This window comes from Harmonia axyridis, chromosome X, assembly GCF_914767665.1.
Source record: "Harmonia axyridis chromosome X, icHarAxyr1.1, whole genome shotgun sequence".
Lineage (NCBI taxonomy): Eukaryota > Metazoa > Arthropoda > Insecta > Coleoptera > Coccinellidae > Harmonia > Harmonia axyridis.
This window is the reverse complement of record NC_059508.1, coordinates 32,854,525-32,859,938: the sequence shown is the minus strand read 5'-3', so window position 1 is coordinate 32,859,938 and position 5,414 is coordinate 32,854,525. Positions and strand designations below refer to the sequence as shown.

Sequence of the window (5,414 nt, the reverse complement as noted above, 5' to 3'; positions counted from 1 at the left end):
AGGCAACCAAATCGAATTTGAGGAAATTCCACGATCAGAAAATTTTTTTCGAAAAAAAAAAAAATCCGAAAAATATTTTTCGATTCCTATTACTGATTTACTCTTTTAGAACACATTAGGAGGCAACCAAATCAAATTTGAGAAAATTCCACAATCAGAAAATTTTTTTCGAAAAAAAAAAAAATTCGAGGACACCTCGGTCATGGCAAGTTATTTTCCACAATCCATTCCCCAATCGACGTACATCACAGAAAAAATCATCTCTCTAACTATCCTGGTTCAAAAGTTGTATCGGAACATTTTCACGTCGAAAATATATCTCTAAGTCCAGACCGATGCACAACGTAAACTAGGGCTGAACCGATGCACCACGTAATATCGGGCAGACCGATGCAGAACGTAAACTCGATCATACCGATGCTTCACGTAATCTCGATCTTACCGATGCACCACGTAAACAAGGGCAGACCGATGCAGAACGTAAAGTAGATCTTACCGATGCACCACGTAATCTCGATCTTACCGATGCACCACGTAATCTCCATCTTACCGATGCACCACGTGAACTGGATCTTACCGATGCAGAACGTGAATTGGATCTTACCGATGCACCACGTAAACTCGATCATACCGATGCACCACGTAATCTCGGGCAGACCGATGCACAACGTGAATGACGATCGGGACCGGGGCGATCGGTCGTATCTGACACCGCCGGCTCGGTTCTAACATCGTCAATGAGTCGGGGTTGAAAAAAAGGACGTGAACATTTTTCCTTATAAAAATCAAACCCGATCATGGATTTTGATTCTGATTGTTGATTATCGCTATTAGAACATATAAGGAGGCAACCAAATCAAATTTGAGAAAATTCCACAATCAGAAAATTTTTTTCGAAAAAAAAAAAAAAATCGTAATCACCTCGGTCATGGCGAGTTATTTTCCGTATTTCATTCCACAATCAACGTACAACATAGAAGAAATCATCTCTCTAACTATCCTGGTTCAAAAGTTGTATCGGAACATTTCACGTCGTAATATCTCGCCAAGTCCAGACCTCGGCGATAGGTAGTATCTGACACCGTCCGCTCGGGACTGACATCGACTTGGACTCGGGCTGATGATGGGGAGGCGTTTAAGGACGTGAACATTTTTCCTTATAAAAATTAAAGTCGACAATGAATATTGATTCTGATTACTGATTTACGCTTTAAAAACACATTAGAAGGCAACCAAATCGAATTTGAGGAAATTCCACGATCAGAAAATTTTTTTCGAAAAAAAAAAAAATCCGAAAAATATTTTTCGATTCCTATTACTGATTTACTCTTTTAGAACACATTAGGAGGCAACCAAATCAAATTTGAGAAAATTCCACAATCAGAAAATTTTTTTCGAAAAAAAAAAAAATTCGAGGACACCTCGGTCATGGCAAGTTATTTTCCACAATCCATTCCCCAATCGACGTACATCACAGAAAAAAACATCTCTCTAACTATCCTGGTTCAAAAGTTGTATCGGAACATTTTCACGTCGAAAATATATCTCTAAGTCCAGACCGATGCACAACGTAAACTAGGGCTGAACCGATGCACCACGTAATATCGGGCAGACCGATGCAGAACGTAAACTCGATCATACCGATGCTTCACGTAATCTCGATCTTACCGATGCACCACGTAAACAAGGGCAGACCGATGCAGAACGTAAAGTAGATCTTACCGATGCACCACGTAATCTCGATCTTACCGATGCACCACGTAATCTCCATCTTACCGATGCACCACGTGAACTGGATCTTACCGATGCAGAACGTGAATTGGATCTTACCGATGCACCACGTAAACTCGATCTTACCGATGCACCACGTAATCTCAATCTTACCGATGCACCACGTGAACTGGATCTTACCGATGCAGAACGTGAATTGGATCTTACCGATGCACCACGTAAACTCGATCTTACCGATGCACCACGTAATCTCGATCTTACCGATGCACCACGTGAACTGGATCTTACCGATGCAGAACGTGAATTGGATCTTACCGATGCACCACGTAAACTCGATCTTACCGATGCACCACGTAATCTCAATCTCACCGATGCACCACGTGAACTGGATCTTACCGATGCAGAACGTGAATTGGATCTTACCGATGCACCACGTAAACTCGATCTTACCGATGCACCACGTAATCTCGATCTTACCGATGCACCACGTAATCTCAATCTTACCGATGCACCACGTAATCTCGATCTTACCGATGCAGAACGTAAACTCGATCATACCGATGCACCACGTTATCTCGGCAGACCGATGCAGAACGTAAAAAAAAAGCTTACAGCACGCGGTGTTCCCAAGCGGTCACCCATCCAAGTACTAACCGCGCCCGACGCTGCTTGGCTTCAGTGTTCTGACGAGAACTGGCAATTTCAGCGTGGTATGGCCGTAAACAACATATATTGCGATATTTTCTATGATATCTCACTTTTTGGGAGCGGAAAGGACGTGAACGTTTTTCCTCATAAAAAATGAAATAACTTTTGGATATTAATTCTGATTGTTGATTTAAGCTTTAAGAACACATTAGGACATATCTCAATGAAATTTGAGGGATTTCCGAAATCGAAAAATATTTTTCGAAAAAAAAAAAAAATCCCAGAAGACCTCGGTCATCTCAAGTTTATTTCCATATTCTATTACACAATCAACGTACATCACAAAAGGAACCATCTCTAACTATCACAGTTAAATTTTTGTATCGGAACATTTCACGTCGGAATATCTCGCTAAGTCCAGACCGGGGAGATCGGTCGCATCTGACACCGTCCGCTCCGGTCTAACATCGTCTTGGAGTCGGGGTAACGATGGAGAGGCGTTTAAGGACGTGAACATTTTTCCTTATAAAAATTAAAGTCGACAATGAATATTGATTCTGATTACTGATTTACTCTTTTAGAACACATTAGAAGGCAACGCAATCAGATTTGAGGAAATTTCAAGATCAGAAAATTTTTTTCGAAAAAAAAAAAAATTCAAGAACACCTGGGTCATGGCAAGTTATTTCCCACAATCCATTCCACAATCAACGTACAACATAGAAGAAATCATCTCTCTAACTATCCTGGTTCAAAAGTTGTATCGGAACATTTCACGTCGAAATACCTCGCCAAGTCCAGACCGGGGCGATAGGTAGTATCTGACACCGTCCGCTCGGGACTGACATCGACTTGGACTCGGGCTAATGATGGGGAGGCGTTTAAGGACGTGAACATTTTTCCTTATAAAAATTAAAGTCGACAATGAATATTGATTCTGATTACTGATTTACGCTTTAAAAACACATTAGAAGGCAACCAAATCAAATTTGAGGAAAATTCCAAAATCAGAAAATTTTTTTTCAAAAAAAAAAAAATCCGAAAAATATTTTTCGATTCTGATTACTGATTTACTCTTTTAGAACACATTAGAAGGCAACGAAATCAAATTTGAGTAAAATCCAAAATCAGAAAATATTTTTCGAAAAAAAAAAAAAATTCGAGAACACCTCGGTCATGGCAAGTTATTTTCCACAATCCATTCCCCAATCAACGTACATCCCAGAAAAAATCATCTCTCTAACTATCCTGGTTCAAAAGTTGTATCGGAACATTTTCACGTCGAAAATATATCTCTAAGTCCAGACCGATGCAGAACGTAAACTCGATCATACCGATGCTTCACGTAATCTCGATCTTACCGATGCACAACGTAAACTAGATCACACCGATGCAGAACGTAAACTCGATCTCACCGATGCACCACGTGAACTGGATCTTACCGATGCAGAACGTGAATTGGATCTTACCGATGCACCACGTAAACTCGATCTTACCGATGCACCACGTAATCTCGATCTTACCGATGCACCACGTGAACTGGATCTTACCGATGCAGAACGTGAACTCGATCTTACCGATGCACCACGTAAACTAGGGCTGACCGATGCATCACGTAAACGACGATCGAGAGGCGCGAAAGGACGTGAACGTTTTTCATTATAAAAATTGAAATAATGATAAATAATGATTCTGATTGTTGATTATCGTTTTTAATATGCATTAGTAGGCAACCAAAATGAAATTTGAGGAAATTCCGATAACAGAAAATTTTTTCGAAAAAAAAAAAAATTCATGAAATCCTCGGTCATCGCAAAATATTTACCATATTCTGTTCGATAATCAACGTATATTTAAGAAGGAATCATATCTGTATCTATCTTGGTTCAAATTTTGTATCGGAACATTTTGACCAAAGTCCGAGCTTCGGCCGAAACAGACACCGCTGACCTGGCCTATCGATCGACCGAGAGTCGGGGATAGAGCGTAAGTGTTGTCTGGAGGGAACCCTGTGCTCTCCTGACATATATAGGGAAGGTGGTCGCGTTGGGCGATGCAGAACGTTTGGATCGGGAATTATATTTTTGGTTCAGCTATTGGAATATGGTTTATTGTTGGTATATATTGGCGAAATAACGTTCTTACTGACTGGGGATATTCATAAAAATGAGTCCGGAGATTTTCAGATCGAAGTCCGAGTGATCCGACTTGGAAGGCGTGTTGGGTGGGTCGAGATGGCTTAGATCGATCAGACGAGGCGGGCTAAGTGTTGACGTCATGCATCGGTCCATTTTCAGATTGAGTCCGAGTAATCCGACTTTGAAAGAGTGTTGGGTGCGTCGAGACTGTTTAGATAGATCGGACGAGGCGGACTAGGTGTTAACGACATGCATCGGTATATTTTCTGATCGGAGTCCGAAGAAATCGGCCCTAGTAGGCGCAGCGGACGGTCGAGACGGCCTCGGTGGGTCGGATCGATCGGGAAAAGTTTGCTAAATCGTGTCTGGAGGGGAACCTTGGGTTCTCCTGACATATATAGGGGATAAGGTTTGGGTGGACGATTCTTCACGTAAAAGTTGAGTAATTTATTTTTCGATAAGCTTTTGGATATTGATGAGAAGTATATGTATATCTTCGATTAAAAGAATTCTTACCGTCTCGATGTATATTATATTAGATATATAAGAAATAGTTAACGTGATGCATCGGCCGATTTCCGGATCGGAGTTCGAGAGATGCGACTTTCGATGCGCGATGGGTGGATCGAGACGGCCTAGATCGATCGGACGAGGCGGACTAGGTGTTAACGACATGCATCGGCGGATTTTCTGATCGGAGTCCGAAGAAATCAGCTCTAGTAGGCGCGGCGAACGGTCGAAACGGCCTCGATCGATCGGACGAGGCGGACTAGGTGTTAACGACATGCATCGGCGGATTTTCTGATCGGAGTCCGAAGAAATCAGCTCTAGTAGGCGCGGCGAACGGTCGAAACGGCCTCGGTGGGTCGGATCGATCGGGAAAAGTTTGCTAAATCG

General features: G+C 41.8%; 1 non-coding gene across 1 annotated transcript; it reads right to left on the bottom strand.

Annotated features, from left to right (window-relative positions):
- Positions 1-2,336: 2,336 nt before the first annotated feature.
- Positions 2,337-2,455, bottom strand: LOC123687614. Its single transcript, XR_006749331.1, has one exon. It is a non-coding gene; the product is annotated as a 5S ribosomal RNA (ribosomal RNA).
- Between the last annotated feature and the right edge of the window lie 2,959 nt (positions 2,456-5,414).